A 20,925-nucleotide genomic window follows, 5' to 3' on the forward strand; every position below is an offset into this window, starting at 1 on the left:
GAGTTATAGTTGTTTTGCTAGTAAGGGTGTTGCCTTGATGTGAATGGCTTGCTGACTGATCAGGGTGGTGGTTTCTGAAGGTTGGGGTGACTGTGGCAATTTCTTAAAATAAGACAACAATGAAATTTGCTGCATTGATTGACTCTTCCATTCATGAACAATATCTCTGTAGCACGCAATGCTGTTTGATAGCATTTTGCCTACAGTGGAAATACATATACAAATATCATGGACATAAGAATAAGCACAAGAACAATTTTATCATTTTGTCCAGTTAAAAAATATATACTAATGTTTTCAGCATCCCCAACAATAAAAATAACAGCTGGCAATGCCATTGCATTTTGAACAGGATCATTAGTACAGGCAAAATTTCATAAATAGATCACCATTATTCAGCAGTAGAGAATAGGCCTATGTCAGCCAAAATGGGTATCATTTATTTTGAGAAGATTGATTAAAAAAGGAAAAAGTGATGTATTGTTTAAAAAGTCTGCAGTGAACACTTTTTGAGAAGTTGCAATATGCTAAGCACTGTGCATGAAGGATATATTTCATTACTCCACTTTACAGATGAGATTTATGGATCATAAGAAATTAGACAAAAATCAGAGAATTACTGCCAGATCTGAATTTAATGCCTGTGCACTTAACTCCAAGGTTGCTTTTTTTCGAATTATTTGAAGAAAGGAATGAAGATATGTTACCACAAAAGGGTATCTATGTTATGAGGAATTTAGAGCATTTGTATTAGAATGTAGATTCCAAAAGAGAAAGAACCCCTGTGTGTTTATTTTTGCTTTCTCATAGCTTATTTTATTATACCTTTTACAGACAGAATGGTTGATAAGTGTTTGTGCAAGTGAGGAAGTCCCTTTGGTTTTATTTAAAAAATTCTATTACTCTATAACATTTCAAGAATTCACGTAAGGAGTGAGGCTGAAGGGAAGCAAAATTTGTCACTCCCAAATATGCCACTTTGGCATAAGGATTATTTTGAAGTAAAGGCAATCAAAACTCATAGGATTCAGGAAAAGCTCTTTAGCCTCCCCCTGAACTGCCAAAATTTACATTGGAAAGGGGGTGTATGCTAGGAAGGGAGCTATTACGAGAGATATCTTTTAACCTAAGTGTAACGTTTGCTGTCTAAACATCTCTGTGTTCCTGTGAATGGCTTTGCTCTCCTTAGTATCCTTAGTATCCTCTCCTCAACTCTGGGTGTGAGGATGTTATGTAAGTCTGACCTTTATGGGGCTCCAGTATGTACATGATTTTGTTTGCTTTTCTCCTGATAATCTTTTTTTTAATGAAAATAAGCTTTATTACGTAAGTAATAAATACATACAAAGATACAGAGTTGCATTTTCTTCCAGATGTTTGAATCAACTCACAGGAAAGGCAGAACTAAAATCTACATACAGTCTTAGGAAAAATTTTGGGGACCCTTGTTAGGTTTGGTTTGGGAGGTTGTTATTTCTTCTGTATTTATAACTTGTGCATTTTTAAAATAGACTTCAAAGCACTATTAGTCATGCAAATGCTTAAGCAATAAAGAAGTTACATTAACTTATGTCAATTTAATTGTTAGACCAGCCAAAGAATGTAAAGGAAAGAAGGAAAAAATTTTCCACCCCTACAAGGCATATTTCAAAAACGTGTACTTTTTTTTTACATTCCAGATATTTCACAATGTCTTTCTAAACACATATTAAGTTATTAAACTATTGAACTTATTTTACAAGCATTGTGTAAGGATCATAGTTCAAATGTCTTGTTCCTCGATTCTTATTAACTTGGGTAGGAATTTGTACCTGAGGTGACTGTCAGCTCCCCTGTATTTCTGGACATTTTTCTGTGCCAGTTTAATGTTTATAACATCTCTCTGTAGTAATTTTTCTTTTCACATATTGAATCACATATTATGGAAAGGGTGAAAACTGTCAGTGTATTAACTGAAATAAAGTCTGACAATTCCTAGGCCAGACCTCAGGAGTTGTCTCTATCCATACAGTTTCTCATCCCACATTCTGAAAGACTCCTCTTACCAGTTGGTCTAAAAGATATTGATAGATGCAGAATTTATGATTGTTTCATGAACCTGCTCCCAAAGCCCAAGATTACATCTAGTTGCGCACTTTTTAATCAACTTCAGCACATATTCCTTTGTCAAAAGGTTAGGCAGTAAAATAGAAATGAGCACCAGGCAGGGGGAGAGGAAGGGGAAAGGAGCAACCCAGAAAATAATAATATACTTGTGCTCAGGATAAGGGGCTCCAAAAACTTAACTTTCTCTAAGTGAGGGCCAGTAAAGAAGCTGGCTAGGATTGAATGCTGCAGCTGTGCAATAGAGAGAAGGACCCAGCTTAACCTGACCCAATGCTCATTATAATGTAATTAACATTGCAGTTTGAGCGCCCTCTTGTAGGTTTCTCTGTGTGCATCATGGGTAAGAACCTGCACAAATGGGATGGGCATACCTGAGCACAAAGAACTGTGCCATCAATCAATCAATCAATCACAAAAATGCCCCTAAGTCAGGCTATAAAAAACAGGAAAAACAAAGAAGCGGCACTCTCTCCTCTCTTGGATTGCCCGTTCCTAATTCTCAGGAGTGTATTATATTTTACTACCTTTTTACTTTATTAATAAAATCTTGTTTATATCACATTTTTTGTCTCTTGTTAAAAATTGATTTTTTTTGAATGACTAAGAACCGCGGTAACTTTTATTCTCCTCTTGCACCTCAATCCTTTGGTGGTCTTCCCTCTTAATACAATCCCTCTCTCTAGCGGTGAGATCAGACTTAGTCTGTGGCATAGACTGTGGCACCAAAATGATTTACTCTTCTGGACATGTGGCTAGATTACATTTCCCAGAATCCTTATGGGTAAGGGTGGCCATATGTAGAGTTCCAGCTAATAATGCAAAGTGAGTGGAAGGAACGTATGCCAATTCCAGGCCTGGCTTATAAATACCTCCCTGTGTGAGCTTTCTTCTGTCCTCAGATGCTGGCTAGTTGGCAACAACTGGGGAACCTAGGAAGGTGCATGATGAAGCTGGCAAAACTTCTGGCAGCTTTGGATACTAAATGACTGCAACTGCATGGAATAGGAGAACACCATGCTTGAATGCATTTAACATGAGTGAGGAATAAACCTCTATGTATTAAATATGGTGTTTTGTTTTTCTGAGGTTAAAATAAGCATTACTTTAATTTATTCAGAGTCTTAAGACAGATTTTACCAAACTAAGATTTTTTTTCCTTTAATAAAAGTTAAGGGAGATATTAATTGATAAACCCTAATTGCTAAATTAATCAGATGTACACATGAATAAATAATGAGTCCTATCCTGATTTATGTTGCTTCTCAATTTGGTTTATTATTGAAGTATTAAACATAAAATTTATAGAGATAAATAGTACATTTTGCTGGGAAACAAGCTGCTGGAAAATAAGCAGCTAGAAAACAAGCTGCACCTAAATTTCCATGAGCTAAAAATTTTATATTCACACTTGCTTGCTTAAAACGCACATGCTTGCTTTGTTTTAATGTATTACGCAGTAGATGACCTATGGCACGTATTATGCTAAAGAAAATTTGGGGTGAGCAATCCTGAGATTGACCATAAGGGCACGAAGGAGGGCAGATATTTCCTTAGGGTGAAACAATAGATGGTCCTGGAAAGCCAGATCATCCATTAACAGAACTTTGTTCTGGCATGAAAGCATGAAGTTAAGCCCAGGGGAAATATTTTCTATCTCAAGATGTCCCGGAGGCAATAACAGAATAGATTAGAAATTTTGCATACCCCAAGGAGGGTGATTGTTCCTGGAAGGGATAGGCCTGAAATTAATCAGTTAATCAGCAAGCAGAATTTAGTGCTTATTGCATGGAATATCTAAAGCCCCGTCTCTTTGATCACATTTTTTCAGAGCTGTATACTCCTAATAAATATGATGTTGACCAGGCTTTTAGGACTCTGGATACATGAGATCTTGAGTCCTCTGGTCCCATCTTTGCTCTTTACTTTGTCTCCTTGTTTCTTAAGTCTTGATTCGCCTGTCCTCAGACACGGTCTTGAACTGTGCTGAATGCAGCACATTTAATACTTCTAACTTGATCAAATAGTTTTATAATATATGTGACAAATATATAAAATAAGTATATGTTATGTTATAAATGTGAAAATGTATATAAATAGCAAATGTATTCTTTGAACTAATACATTGAGCTTCTGTGCCAGGCACTGTCCAAGGTGCTGGAAATATAACAATACTCCACTCAGAAAAAGTTATGCCTTTGTGGGCCTTACATTCTAGTGGTGAAAAAAGAAAATTATTTTAATAATCAAAGAAATATTTAGTATTATTTAAACTACTCAAGTAATTGTTTTAATATCTTTATATAGTTACATTCTTAGATCTCATTCATCATACTTATAAATTTCAGCCTACAACAAATATTCTTTAATAATGCATAATATATCTCAACTCTTAAGAACAACATTCACAGTTTAACAATTATATTTTAAATAAATCACATTTATTTACTTCCTCTAAAGCTGTATTGAGAATATATGGTATTTGTTGTGCCTTTATATACTATTGAATTAAGTTTGTTGAAGTAAATAATAATTTTCACAGATAAATTTTAAATAAAATTCTCTTATATGGAGAATGGGATGTATCTAGAAGGTTATTCAACAGATAACAAAGGAATTGACTAATTCTCTATGCCTGCCCATCTTCACACGTAACAGGTATTTGTGATTTTATCAAGATCATATATTCTAAATAAATATCATTTTGAAATGACTTCTGCAATTGTTTCTGTCTCTTGCTTTGCTGTTGAAATCTAGTATAGGCTAAAAGTCCCAACACAAGCTATGTTCTTCTTTGTGAGGTTTTCCTTACTGACCTCTTTCTTTTGAATTTTTGTTATCCACTGCTCTCACTGCTTAGCCATCAATATTTGTTTTCATTTCCAGTTATGACAAACAGTTTTGAGGCTTCTTATGCTACTAAAATTTTATCCAAGAAGCAAAATTTTAAACTTAAATATTTGGCAATAATTAGGGCAGATAAGTGCTTCATATCTCCAAATATATTAATGGAAAAAAATAAAGATTATTTGGTTAATTTAAATAATTTTAAAGGTACTTAGATATCTTGCCAAGAAATACTTTAGGAATACTAATAACTTTAGGAAGTTATCTGTACTTAAGAAGAAAGTACAATAAAAGAGTACAATATACCAGGAGACACTTTAAGGCATTCTTACCATTCTTACCATTCTTAACCATGAAAACTTCATTCTCAAGCAAAAAAAAAAAAAAAGAAAAAAAAGCAGAAGAAATTGTCAGGGAGGAAGAAAACTTCCCTCTATCCTTTATGTTCTTCTGGCTAGTCTAAGAATTAAATTAAAATGAGATTAACAAAAGAAAATCAAATTTAATTTTGTATATACTAGAATTCCATATACATGAGAGATTCAGAGACAGGAAGGTAAAATGAGATATGTACACCATCGTGAACTAAGGAATGGGTTAAGGGCCTGGAGCTTCCAAGGACTGGAGGATTATTCGCAGGATGTTAAGAAGGGCAAACAGTTGGCAATTAGATATTTGCCCTGCTGTATATATGGGGCCACTTAGATAAAAAGTTTATCTCCAGTAATAACTCTTTTCTGGGAAAAATCCCCAATTTAAATTCTTCTAGATAGTTGAGGAGGGGCTGTAGTTTTTCTTCAACCTGCAGTGTCTTGATTGCCTTTAGTTCAAAATAATCCTCATGCAAAAGTGACATATTTGGGAAGGCTCCTTCTGAACCCCTGCAAAGTCAACAGAATAAATTTTCACTAAGGGGATGAGATTTCCTGATCCTCCTTAGTGGAATTCATAGTAGGCAACCTCATTTGTTTTTCTAGTTTGTGTGGGGTTTTCTTCAGTTGATCAGAGCCAATAGGCATTTTTCAGCATGTCTTAGAGTAGATGTCTTTAACATTTCAGCTTAAAGAGAAAACATTTCTTAAGAATGTGTAAGTAAATTTTAAAAAGGCATCGTGTTCTTTATTTTATTCCCAGTTTTTAGGATCTTAATCACACAAATGTATTTATTCTCTTTTTGCATATAAATGTGAGTGCATAGTAATGCTCTGAAATATGTTAACGTCATATAGTCTTACTCCAACTTTTCACCCATCCACACAACCCTCTGAATAAGATAATCTATGTAGCTGGTTGCCTTATAGTGACTTGTATCTTCTTTCATAAAGAATCATAATTTACTAGGTTTTTTAAAAAAATATATTTTGAAATAGTCTGTGTGAAGTCTCTTATACATTACAGAGTTCTATGTAATAATGTAAATGGAAGCGATGGTATATTTCTGGTCAGTTAATTTTATTTTATTTTTTATTGAAGTATAGTCAGTTTACAATGTTGTGTCAATTTCTGGTGTATAGCACAATACTTCAGCCATACAGGAACATACATATATTCACCATGTTAATTTTAAATAACAAGTGTATTCCCTGACATCTTTCCATTTCTGCTTACAGTATGAAGAGGATGACAAAGTCCTAGAGGATAATGAAACCATGAAATGGAAAAAGCCTAGTCCCTAGAAAAGCACTTGGTGAAAAGCTGACATCTGATGAGAAATAACATGTGAGTGAAAAATTCCTTCGAGTATTTGAGCTATTACACACAGCTTGTATTATTCCTCTGACTAATATGACACTTAGAGCTCTAGTTCATTCATTTTATTGCTCCATTTCAAGTACAAATATACCAAAATTATTTATTCTTCTGTTAATATACATTTTGGGTTTCCCCCCTAATTTTTCATTCTTATGAAAAATGCTGCAATAAATAATGTCATGTACATCTCCTTGGGCACAAGGCAAGATTTTTACAAGGGTGGGTATATATATATATGTGTGTGTGTGTATAAATATATGTGTGTATATATATATACATATATATGTACATATATATGATTGGAATATTGGTTGAAACTAAATTCTACTACATCTTCAAATTTACTGAGTTTTGTCAAAGTTGATCTCCATAGTGCTTTGACATCTTAAATCCCATTGGCTGTTTTTAACTTTTTAGGGATGTTTGGACTCAGAAAAAAACCTTAATTTCTCTCTGAAGTATAGGTTTTAATTTTTATGTCTTATTATCACTAATGCTTCATTGACTGTGAAGTGGGATAAAGAGGAAACATTGATTAATAAATTATCATTCATTAGTCATTTATCCTTGCATATCATCTGCTATTCTCATCAATTCTGGAAGGTAATAAGGAGATGATAAAAAAATTTGTCTCAACAAAAAAAAGGTAAAGTCATCCAGGATGCTAAGTCAGAGATTAAACGTGGAATAGTGAACAGAGCAAATAATACAATATGGATATGCATATTCACTATATAAAATGATGATCGTATGTAATTTATCTAAATATAGAACACAGCATTGAATCATTATGCCAATCAACCACAAGTCAGTAGGGGGTCTCTTGTATTTCTAATACTCCAGAATTTTGTGTTTTTAATTACTATTTTAAGAGGAAAAGTAATAATTAATATAAGAATTTGTCAATTTAGTAGATTTATGCTACCTATGAATGGTATTCATTGAAGGAATAGGAATATATTTTTAACTTTAAAACTATAAAAAAGTCAATTTAGTAGGTCATTCTTAGCATTTTCAAAGAAGTAAATAATAAGAAAAAATAAGTATATGTAACACACATACTTGGCAAATATCACTTTATAAAACATTTATTTCAGAATTATCATAAAAGAAAAGCTCTACAGATTTGATTGTTAAGTTTAAATGTTTCTTCAGAGGAACAGATATTCAAAACTAAGTCAAGAAACAAATCAGAAAATTAGAAAACAAATTAAACATCTGTGAGAAATAATGAATGTATTGCTGTTAGTAATGTACTAATGATTTCCATAAATTGATGATAAAAAGATAAATAACTAAATAAAACTGGGCAAAGAATAAAAACAGATCATTCACAGAAAAAAGACTAGGCAAATTTAAGTTGAACAGATAGAAATATCCTAATCTCACTGATAGGTTTTAAACAATGAACAAATAACTATTTACTACTATATTTATTTCACTCAAATTAAATAATCTTTAAAGTATGTATGTTCAGGAAGAATTACGGGAAAATAGAATCCTCATAATTGCTTGAAATTGTTCAGAATATTTTTATTAGGTTACATGGGAATACTTTAAAAATGGTTACATTTTTGGAAGAAGGACTTATTTTCTTATAAGAAATACTTAGTTTCATCATATACTCTTTGTTCACTGAATCATTTTTATTATGCACAAGTATTAATTTTTGAATTTTGTAATTTGATGCTTGAGTTTTCACTTAATAGCAAAAAATGAAACATATTGGCTTAATATTGTTGCATAACAAAGTACCATAATGGCATAAAACAAAACATATTTATTGTGTAAACATTTTTTTGTAAATCAGGAGTCCAGATAAAGCTTAACTGGATCCTCTGCTCTTATTCTCACAAGGATATGATCAAGGTGGTGTTTGGGCTGTGTTTTTATAGTGAGGCTTCACTAGAGAAAAATCTGCTTCCAAGCTCCCTCAGGTTGTTGGCAGAATTAATTTTCTTGAGGTGGTAGGGCTGGGGACCCCAACTTCTTACTGTTAGTTGAAGGTCAGCCACCCCCAGCTCCTAAAGGCCACTCCCATTTCCTTGCCACATGGGTTTCTTCAACATGGTTGGTTACTTTGTCGAGTCATAAAGAAGAATCTCTAGATTGAGTTTGAGTCTTTAGACAAAGATGGCTAGCAAGTTGACATTTTATATGATATAATCACAGGGATGACATTTAGTCATCTGCCATATTTCACTGGTTAGAAGCAAGTCACAGGTCTCACCCATATTCAATGGGAGGAGAATAACACCAGAAGTAATACCAGGAGGTGGGTATTATGGAGGGGCCTAGAGTTGATCTACCACATGAAGGGAATATTTGATATTTAATAGAAGGAAATATAATCAATGGCTGGCATAATAACTATTCTAAAACAAGTCATAACTAAATACACAAAACCCCTAAACAATATACATTTCTTATATGCAATAATCTTACATATAGTAATCCAAATTAAATGTGTTATATGCTTTAGAGAAGTTATTTCTTCATTTTTCAAGATTGTCTAAAATATCTATCTACAAGATAGAGTCAAAATTTTAAGTAGGATATTCCAGATATTTGAAGACCATTCATCAGATATTCATGAAAAATTTAAATAAATTCCTAATTGCTTCCCTTTTAATCAGTCACATAACTCTTGGATACTACAGAAAGACAGATAAAGATTTTTTTTGAATTTAAGTTGTGCTGAGATATATTCCAAGTAAACAGGAGACATAACTCAGAGAGATTATGTAAATAATTAACCTTTGGAAATAACACTTGTTAAGGGAACGTCCATATCAATAAAAATAATTACCAGATTTTATCATCTTTAGCCAAAGATTACAGTGGGTAATTAAAAAAAATTTTCAAGTGTTTCCATACCATTCAGAATGTTACCTTTCCTCTGGTTCTCAGTTTTAATAGGTCAGGTCAGCAAAGGTTTTGTATGTATGTAAAAGGGGGCACAGTGATTCTTTGATTAACAAGCAGAAACAGCCCTTTCATCAGAAAAACAATATTGGGCTCTATTTGTAGAAGTTTTAAGACAATAAGCTGATTTTATAAGATGTCAGTGTTAGTCCTTAAATGATAAAAGGAATTTTCCAAAAAATATCTGACAAGGAGGAAAATGCATTCCTGTAAGAATAGAAGATTTGTCATGAGTTTATTTGTTTGTCAGTATGAGGTCTTCACAAAATGTAAAACAGGAATATTAACAGCAACTTTTTTTGGCTGAGAAGCATTCAAATGGCCCTTTAAATATCCAGTCTGTTTTAGGCACTATTGAAATTTTCTTAGCTTTCTTTATTCTTTCTCTAGTAGATTTAAAATAACCTTTATCTTCACCCACTTGAATATATGTTAAATGAGATTATGATACTTCCATTGTTAAGAAAGGTCTCCATTTTCCATGACTGAAGAATATCATAATGCTCTTTTGTTATAAGAAGGCATCCACCAAAGTTCCCTATGGGTTCCTTTTGAGATTTTGACAGTCAATTTTATATCTAAAGATTTCATACTCCTGATCTATTTTATTTTCATTGCAATTGGATATTTAGGGGAAATTATGTTTACTCTAATATCACATATTAGTTAAATGATACATTGAAGGAAGGGAGAAAAGTTACCCCTTTGTGATGTAGGTATTGATTTTGTTTTCCATTCTCATCTCCAATCTATCCTCCTCTCCACTCCAGTCTCACCACTCTCTAGTCTCACCCTTTGTTATTCTTCCTTCAGGAATGGATGCTGTATTTTGATTAAATACATAATTCTCTCTGTCAGATACCCTATATGAGATGGGATGTGTTAGATCCCCATTTCTCTGGAACCTGCTACTCCCATAACCACCTGTTCTAAATCTGGGTTTCCTGCCTAGACAGATGATTCTTACCAGGAGGCTTACATGATAATAAATGATAAGTGGAATTACATATATATATATGTATATATATATATATATATATATATATACATATATATAGACAATACAAATAGCTTCTTATCTTATAAATACCACCCCAAATAATTCATGTGTATATTTTATTGAAATATTCTAACAAGAATGACATGTTATCTGCATATTAATAAAATGGTGAATAATGATGTCAACGATAAAACTTTTTGAGTGTGCCCTGTTTGCTACATCCTGGGTGCTGGGTCTGGGTGCTTCTCACCTGATAAGAGCATGGGCTTCTGTGTGAGAGTCAAGACAACACATATTTGTCAAATACCTACTATGTACCAGAAACAGTGATTGAAGCTCTGAAATACAGGGAATAGAGAGGTGATTTTTTTGTTGTTGTTGTTGTTGTGATACACTTGTTCTCCATATTTCACTGTCTCAGCTCATGGGGCTTTTTCTGGTTTACTTGTCTTTCTGACTTCCTGATTCTTAGTTGTCTTGAATACTAATTATCTGCATGTCCTTTGGTCACCCAGATTTCTTGCTTTGTCATAATCTCTGGTGTTTTCTTCTTTTGATTCCTTTTTGTACACAGACTCAAATCCATTCTTGTCCTTCTGTGCTGACCAGTGTGTATCCTCTATGTCACTGGTACCAGCTCCTTACTTGGTCTTAACATAATGCTGGATATACTGGTTTATTAATCAATATTTACTGTTTGGGAAGGAGGAAGGAAGAGTATTCTTATTGCTTTTTTCCATGAGTTTGCAGACAAATTACATTTCCCTCTGAGAATTCCCCCAGCTTCCTTCTCCTGAGCACAGTCCAGGAGACAGATAAGCAGAGCAGTTTGCATTCCCCTGCTGAAGCCCACAGCAGATCTTTCCAGCAAGTCTTATTGACGGGATATAAAGGAAAACATTAGCTTAGAAAAGTCAATAACAGTATGTAAAACGAGCGTCAATTTTTCATTCTTTTTTTAAGGTAATGAGAGTAAATTTAGGCCAAATGTGTCCGTGCTGTCTGGTTTATTTTAGGGCAATTTAAGTAATAATTCTCTACTGTAAGGCTCATGTTCAACTTTGAAATCATCAGTTTACAATGGTGAGCTGTTACCTGCAAGTTAATTCAGATTCAATTTCAGTGGTTAAAAATACAAAGTAACCCAAACTGCCATCTTCCTGGTTCACAGATGATTCTGGGAAAATTAGAACCTAGATGGCAGGAGAAAATTTTTTCTAAAGCTAATTTAAATTAACAGATTCAATTTTGTATGTGTTATGAGCTACCTGAATTTCCAGATGGGGACTAGTAACATTTAAACAGAAATCCCACCCAGAAGTTATTCCCTGCACTGGCAGACAATCTTGGTAAAATTATCTCTTAGAAACACGTCAACACAGGTGCACTGGAATATAATCAGCATAATTTTCCATGACAGACGTAACTTTGCTAGGAATGCAAAAAGAAAAGAAAGTCATTCCTGAAGATTTCAGAGGTACTGTAATTCAAGCAGATTTATTTTGGATGAGAGCAATATTTGATAATAGTGCTATTGGATGAAATCAAATAAATGTATTACTAGACAGGACTAAAGCCAGAAATTCAATGTGTAATAAAGAACGTCAAAAAATCACTGAAGTATTTATAAATAGTACTTAATATATAGCTTTCGAAGAGCTTTTTAAGTCTCCTTTTACAACTATGTTATGGCTTGAACATAGCAACTTTTAAAAATATTAGAATTGGGTATTTCTACATTTGAAAATATTTGATTATTTTGTAATAATTGAGATAAGATTTGAGTGATGGTAATTAAGAGGGAAAAATACTATTTACATAAAATATACACCATGGTTAAGGATTACATGTGTTTTAAGACACATACATCCACTCACAAACATGATGTGGGTCTCTATATCTTAGGTTGTGCCAACTGAAAATTGGCACTTGTCATCTGCTTCTATAAGGACTGAATCATGTTGGCACTTGCCATCTCCCTTTGCTTGGATTAAATCACAAGTCGCTGACCTTCAACACTCCCTGAAAGGAGTTCAGGATGGAGGTCCGGAATGAGACGCTCTGTGCTCTCGGAGAACTGGCAGAATAGGACTTCAGATAGGTAGATATTTTCAGAAGATTTTATGAGCCCAAATTCTTCATCTCCCCGTACTAGAAAAGCACCAAAATCATTAATGATCACATCTGCTCGTTGTGACTAGCAGCAAGCCTCTGCCTAGATGGGTGCTTGACTGCGTGCACCCCCTTCACTAAAATCATATAATACTGAGTCCCTCCTGCCTCTTCAGAGCAGTTCCTCAGAGCTGTCTGAAGTGCTGTCTTCCGGCTGTAGTCCTCATTTTGCCCCAAATAAAACTTAACTCACAACCCTCATGTTGTGTGATTTTATTTCAGTTGACAGTTGTAATATAAGCTATATTTTATCTTTAAGATAAATTAGATCACATGTGAATCTGATAATCAGACTGTAGCATTGGAAAATTAAAAATAAGATTGCCATTTGAACATCCATTGTGTGCCAATTTCATATGTGTTTTCAAATCAAATTCCAAATTGATATTTAGTCAGTGACATCTTTGAAACAGCAAGTCATAATATGTAAAGCCTGCCCTTAATCTTACAAATAATTTATAATTTATTTTTCGAAGTCATTTCCTTTAAACATATTCATGCAGAATATTCTTTTTATTCTGGCTCTTCTTTGTGTATGTCAGTATCTTACTGCATGGTAGTTCAGTAGAAAAGTAATGCACCAAAAGGGCTGTATGTATATTGCTGAACTCTTTCTGACCTATACTCTCTAACTTCTAATCTCCCCGCCACCGGACACCTATGTTATCATTTCAGCTAATGGCATGTTTTGTTACTACCCTCAGGCATCTATATGGTAAACAAGCCAATAGACCACCACTCACTGCAATTCTCATGAGTGGTTTCTATCTATGAATTTCCCACAAAATCTTCTAGCATCTTTAATGCATTGGTAAAAGCATTTATAGTAGGATGGCCATCAGATGAATCATTCTTCCCAGTATTTCTGTCCTCCTGTGCTTTCTCCTTCTTGAATCTGGGTTGTCCCTTGAATTCTGAATTAAGAAAATAGATTGTTGCGATGTTTGAGGATTTCCAAGGCCAAGTCAGAAGAAGGCTTGACGTTTACAGCTGGATCCCTTTGAATTGTTCTTCTTGAGGTTATCGCTCTTGGAAACCAGCCTCTCTGCTGTGAGCAGTCAAGGCCACATGCAGGGGCCAAGTGCAAGTGCTCTGGTTAATATTTCTAGCTGAACACCCAGCTAACAGCCAATCTTCCACCAACCATGTGACTGAGCCATCCTGGACATCCAGCTCAGCCAAGCATCTGACTGTAACCATGTAAGAAATCCCACATGAAAACTGCCTGACTGAGCCAGGTCTAGCCACATATCTGTGAGAGATTAAAAATCAATTGTTTATTAAGACAGTAAGTAAAGTATCAAGGTAGTTTGTACCAAACAAATAAACACAACATCATGTAAGAAAGATAACAGTTTTAATATTTATACTATTTTAATTATCCAAAAATCTAACAAAGCAATAAACAAATAAACATGCATTTCGCTACTAACACTGAAAGTCAATTATTTTGCCTTAAAACGTTTATTCAGATAATTCAGAAAATTGTTTCAGTTCTTTCTACCAGCTCCTTTGCCAAAGAGACGATGAAATCAACAATCTCTAATAAAGGCAAAGCAAGTACAAGAAATTAAATAAATTAATAAATATTGAGAGAAGTATACTCCATGAGTTGTTATTGAATAAATTAACTATATCTATATGTAACAATGTCAGAATTGGGCAAGTAAGTAACAGTAATTTAAATTGACCATTAACCATTATTTATATCAAATAGTGTGTTTGTTTGTGTCCTTTTAGCATATTTGAGCTACTTCCCACTAAACTTAGTTGAAAGAGTACAGTTAAATGTTATTTAAATGATGTGCCTGAGTGCTCATCCTCACTACAGCTCAGTGGTATCTCGTCACAGCCCTTATGATGCTACTGTTTAAAATTTGCATGTGTGCGCACGTGCATACACACACATCCATGCCATCTACAGTTTCTGTTCTGTTTTATTACGTTTACGGCACTTACCATTTTCTAGAATTATTTTATTTATTTCCTTGCTTATTGTTGTCCCCAACACATTGGAATGTAAGTTCCATGAGAGGTGGGGTTTGGTGTCTCTTATTATCCCTAAGATAAATATCCCACTATCTTCCCTAAGGCTTGAATGCTGCTGGGACAGTCGAGGCCCTCAAAAATACTTGTTAGTACAGTAGTGAATGTCAGTACAGTAAGAAATGCTTTATGTTTGGGCCTCTATATTGCAAGCAGGAAAAAACAAAACAAAACTCTCTTACACTAAATAAATGTTTTTTCCCTCTTGCTCTGCTAATTTATTAAATCTATTTCTTTAAAATATTACTCTCTTCAGTATTTTTCCTAAAAGTTTAGTTATTTGATGGAAAAAATGCCTAGAGAAATATAGGATCTGGGTCCTGGTTGGAGGTTTCTGACATATGTTGGGCCTATGGTCAAATCAAGTGGTAGCAGTTTGCTACATTTTAGTATTTTCATCATTGTAATATGTAAAGTTATACCTGGCATTGTCCCCAGTGTTGTTCTGAACATCTAATAAAAGAGTTTATATGGGTACTTTGAAAAGTTAAAAATATGATAGAAAAGTAAGGTAAAATTATTGCTAACTTTTTAATATTATCCTTAAGTCAAACTTGAAATATGTCTTTATTACCTTTTCAATGTTTGAGGTAATTGCAGTTGGTTTTATATACATATATATACATATACTTGTGTTCATAGCTGTATGTTTTTCAAAAAGAAATAGCTCCATTTTCCAATGCACTAGCATTTGACATGACAGAACTTAAATCCATGCACATGCGAGCATGCACACAAATGAATATACATTTATACATATATATATATCATTATATATTCATAACAACATGTGAGAAAATCCAACTGACAGACTCTTAAAATATTTAAAGTTATGTATTTTTTATTTATGTTTTCAAGTCTTACTAGGTGCTTACTATGCACTGTTCTAGTTGTATGATATAACTTCCACCAACAAAACAGAAACTTACACTTTTCCTTAAGAATATATATTCTGGTTTGATTTTAAAAGTCTATGCAGGTAATGAATTATGCACACTATTTTCATTTTTATCAGCAAATAACTTAGATGCTGTTAAAAGTCTCTTCCTAGAAATGTCATATTCAGCCATCTATGTATTCATTTAACAGATTTTATTATTGTGCTACATTTTGGAAAACATACGTGACTAAGACACTGTCTGGAATTGTAAGATTCTCACAGTCGACAGGAGGTGGGTGGGGTGGAGCAGAGACAAGAACACAGGTGTTGTAATGAGTTGATATTTGTCTTCATAGACTATTCCAAGTAGCTTTGGAACAAACAATTGTGCTAACCAACAGAAAGATGACCTGTTCCTGCTGATAGATTGCTAGTATATGATTAGTATTCCTCTTATTACTTACATTTGCATAGTTAGAAACTTGTCTGAATGGTAAGACAAGGTAGCCAGCTTGTGGGGAGTCCTATCATTCCCACTGTCCTGACAAAATATAATTCAGATGGAGGTAGCCCTGACCAGAGTACCTTGCCAGCACATGCATAACTCTTTCTGCAAATGCTTTCTTTAATATATAGCCACTTTGACTTTTTTAAAAAGCTCCAGTTAAAAGTGTAAAGTGTTGTCCCCATGATCAACCTTAATATCTTGTGAGATTATCATATTCACACAGTAGAATCAGTTAAAACGCTGTAAGTTTTGGGCTCTAAAAAAGTTTATTAATAGCTTCAGAGAGAATGAGGCATGAAGAAATTTTCACGTGGTGACTGTAGTAAAATGAAAATCCATTAAAATCAGGTACTTCTATGGACACTGAACAGAGCATCAGCTGAAATCTTGGGTAGCGGAAGGGTGTAGAGGACAAATGTCTAAAAGGAAGGCTAGAACAGTGGAGAAAGATGTGGAAAGTAACTAATAGTTGCTCTATACATGTCTGTTTCCCTTTGCTCTACTTTATAGTTTTGATTGAAGTCAGCAACAAGCAAGATCAACATCTTTTATATACTTGCACTAGGAAGGGTTCATGAAAATCAATGAAGAAATCCTTGAAAAATGAATATTGCTTCATAATACTAGTAATATGGTGTAAGTCAGGACTACAGTGTCCTTGGAGTCAACATTATATACTCAGGTTCATCTTATCTTGCTGCGTTCTACATATTCATAGTCCTTTTGGTACATACTTACCACTGACAGCTCAACTCATTATAGCAATCCAAGGCAGACAGAAAACATAGTGCAAACATATATCTCAGGCCCTGCACTGTCAGTGAAGGACAAAGTAATAACATAGGGAAATTTCTTCTTGCTCAAGTTGGGTAATATTCAGCCCAATGTGTCCAATTCTGTTTTAAGTTACACATCAGGATATTAGCATTCTGAAATTTGGAATCCAAAATTAAAATAATCTTATATAACACATAAGAATGAATAGAAAGAAAAGGTCAAATGGAAGGATATAAAAGGCAAAAAGAATTATTAGTTTAAAAAGGAATCTAAAGTAATTAGTGTGGCAAAATACAAAAAATAGGAGGCTGTCACTAAGATATAACTAATAATAATAGCTAATGGAATTTAATAATAAGTTCAATTAATATATTCTTTATGGCTCACAATTAGCATATTAGCAGTTAGCTCACAAGGGGCAATAGACTCACACCAAAGTATTGTCAAACACTCAAATTGAAAATAGTATTTCTTGAGGGGAAAATGAACACACTAATAAGCAGAGAAGCAGCAGAATAGACATGGAATCCAAGCTTCCAGTATAACATGGAAAGATATGCTTACGCTTGGCAAAGCCAGACCACAAGTGCCATGGCCAGGATTCCTGTAGAAACCACATCTGTATTTTTAAGGATGCAAGCAAGAAATGGGTGTGACTCTGAAATAGTGGAAATTAACTAATCAAGGTTGTGGAGGACGTGGCCTTGTTAGAAAGGGAGGTGTTTGAAGCTCACTGAACTAACTGACCTCATTATTTCTACTGATGAAACTGAGATGAGACTTCAGATTGTGATTTGTCAATCCTCAGTACGTTTTATAAGCACTTTTACAGATGACAGTATAGATACTCTGAGGTTAAGTGACTTACCCAAAATAATATAGGTATTTAATGACAGAATTGAAGTACTAATAGAAGATGGGCCTATAATTTTGCTTTATTCATTTTTTTTTCATTTAATGAATTGGGAAGCTTTCTTTGGTATCTTCTGAAATCCTTTGAGTAAGATATGAATTTTCAGTTTCTTACGAGTTTTGTAAAATTCATATAAGGAAACAATTGGGAGTTTTTTGTTTTTTTCTTTTTTTTTCAGTTTTGGTGGACTAACAATTCAGTTTATTTGTTATTGCTTAGTTTAGGTTTTCTATTTCTTCATGAATTAATTTTCATAAGTCATTTTTTTCTAGAGAAATTTCCATTTTAATTATGTTTTCATTGGTATTATTTAAGAGTTGTTTTTATAATTAAAAAAAACTCTTCTGATCTGTATCTGTGTGCATTTTTCTTTCCTTATATGGTTTGTTTTAATCTTACTTTTTTTTCTTTTTAAAATTTCTTTTGTTTATTTTGTGGGGAAGGTAATTAGGTTTTTATTCGTTTATTTATTTTAATGAAGATACTGAGAATTGAACCCAGGACCTTGTGTATGCTAAGCATGTGCTCTACCACTGAACTGTAACTATACCCTCCCTCAGTAATCTAACTTTTTCTTGATAAACCTTCAAACAAATTTGTATCTATTTTATATATCTTCCAGTTTTGTCCTCATTATGATTTCTTTATATCTTTTTAAAAACATTTTTTATTGAGTTATAATCATTTTACAATGCTGTGTCAAATTCCAGTGTAGAGCACAATTTTTCAGTCGTACATGAACATCTATATTCATTGTCACATTTTCTTCTCTGTGAGCTACCATAAGGTCTTGTATATATTTCCCTGTGCTATACAGTATAATCCCGTCCATCTATTCTACATTTTGAAATCCCAGTCTGTCCCTTCCCAGCCCCCCGTGATTTCTTTAAATCTTAAACATACTTATAATTGCAGTTTATAACTGTTTTAAAGTTCTTTCCTGCTCAGTCCATCATCTTTGCTGTTTCTGGGTGTATTTCTATTGGCCAATTTTTCTACTAAGTTTGAGTTATATTTGCTGCTGCTTCACATGCCCAGTAATTTTTTAGTGGGTTTCTGTTGTAACAAATGATTCATGCTTGAGTGTATGGGATTTGTTATCTTCCTTTAAAAAGTGTTGGAGTTTCTTTTGGCATGGTTGATCCTTTCGAGACTTGATTTTAAGTTTCTTTGGGGGCAAAATTAAAATGCTAAGACCAGTCTAATTTTTCTGTCTAAGTTGATTCTTATGTAGTTTCTACTGAATGTCCCGAACGTTGAATGAGATTTCTACAGTCTAACTGCTTGGAATCTGGATGTGACATCTGGAAGTTACTCACTTGCAGCTCCCTGCATTTGTCATTTGCCTAGCTTCATAGAGTTTCTACTTTACATTCACATATTGGCATGAAGTCAAAAACTCAAGGGGATCCAATAAAGATTTCAGGAGTTAAGTCTCTGCCCTGCAAATTCCCTCTGCCTTAGCCTCCTTGAATCGTGTTAAATATGCCTCTTCAAATCAGTAACCCATAATTTTTCTGCTTGCCTTCCTCATTTCTAAAGCTTGGTCCAGAAATTGCCTCCAGACAGAGAGCCAAAGCAATTGTAAAGCTCACTTTGTTTCTGTTCTCTTGAGGGTCATAGTTCTGTTCTGCCTATTGTCCCAATGTTTCTTGTACTTTGACCACTTTTCTAGTCTACAGAGGTAAGGAAAGTTCTCTTTTAGTTATTCCTTCATGATTGAGAGTAGCCCTGCTTCTCACTAGTTTGATAGGTCTTGTGCATTTTTGTGGTTTAATCTTTAATGTCATGTAATTTTCAGTATGTTTTAATGTATAACTATTCAGAAGTGGGATTTTTTTAGTTTTCAACAATATATTTGTTTTTTGAAAGTTTATCCTTGTTATTGCATAGTAAATGGCTTTCTTATTGGCATTTGGTCCTAGTCCTTTTGAGATAGCATTCAAAATATGGATGAAATAATGTATTTTACTTAACTAGGTTTAAAGGTTCTATATATATTAATTAAATACATTACTATGAAATAATTTAACCTGCAAAGATTTGGGTTGTTTATTCTATCAATTTCAGATTGAGGAATATAATAGTCTTCCAATATGATTATTTGATATGTTTATTTCTCCTCTATATAAATTTTGCTCTGTAGTAAGGTACATTTAAGTTCAGAATTTTTATATCTTTCTGCTGTATTAATTGCCTTCAGGCAATTAATTTTTCCCTTTATTTTTATATTACTCCAGGCGTCTCTTTATTTTCACCCTAAATTTAAAAAAATGGAATTAAAGAGAGGCTAATACAGTTTCTCTTCCCTATTGTTTTTACATAGAAAGTCTTCATACTATTTAAAAGATGTTCATTTACTTCCTGAAAGAACTTACAACAATAACATTAACACATCACTATTCAGACTTACAGCCTTCCACTATTTACATAACAGGTGACAGCAGGTGAGCAACACAATTTCAAGATCTCCCACTCAGAAATTAGTCAGTTAAATTCTCTACTGAGAAAATGTGTACAACTTGGCTTCACTATTATTTTAGTTATATATTTGTCTCTTTTCCCCCTGCAATTTCCAGTGCTAATATTAAGAGAGTTCAAAGAAAAAGTAAAGGAATATATGAACTGAAGGGAATACTGTGGGATTTTTGCAAACTGATTGCTACATAATTTTACCTGTTATTTTTATTATCATAGCACCATAGGCAAAATTCAGTGGGAAAGCTGGAATAACAAAAGCTGAAGATAATAACTTAAAATTCTGCTTAAGATCATAGAGTAATAATAGCATTTCAGTATTTTATTTATATGTTCAACCAAAATTTGCAATTAATTCGTATTTAGAGATTTTACTAAAAATAACATTCCCATTCTAGGAAGATGATTTTATATTTTACTCTTGCTCTCAGATGTAGTTTTAAATAGAAAAAACAGTGGAAAAGCAAGTAAGACAGCCTTGCGGTATAACGGGTCAGGAGGAATAAAATTTTACCTGGGAGTAT

General features: G+C 33.5%; 1 long non-coding RNA gene across 2 annotated transcripts in view; it reads left to right on the forward strand.

Moving 5' to 3' along the window:
* LOC140696987 (uncharacterized) overlaps nucleotides 1–20,925 on the forward strand; it is a 244,916-nt gene that overhangs the window by 17,988 nt on the left and 206,003 nt on the right. For both annotated transcript variants that reach the window (XR_012073782.1, XR_012073781.1), the window contains exon 2: nucleotides 6,561–6,669. This is a non-coding gene — a long non-coding RNA (uncharacterized lncRNA). The remainder of the gene's footprint in view (nucleotides 1–6,560; nucleotides 6,670–20,925) is intronic.

The sequence above is a fragment of the Vicugna pacos genome, chromosome 6, assembly GCF_048564905.1.
Source record: "Vicugna pacos chromosome 6, VicPac4, whole genome shotgun sequence".
NCBI classification, from domain to species: Eukaryota; Metazoa; Chordata; class Mammalia; order Artiodactyla; family Camelidae; genus Vicugna; species Vicugna pacos.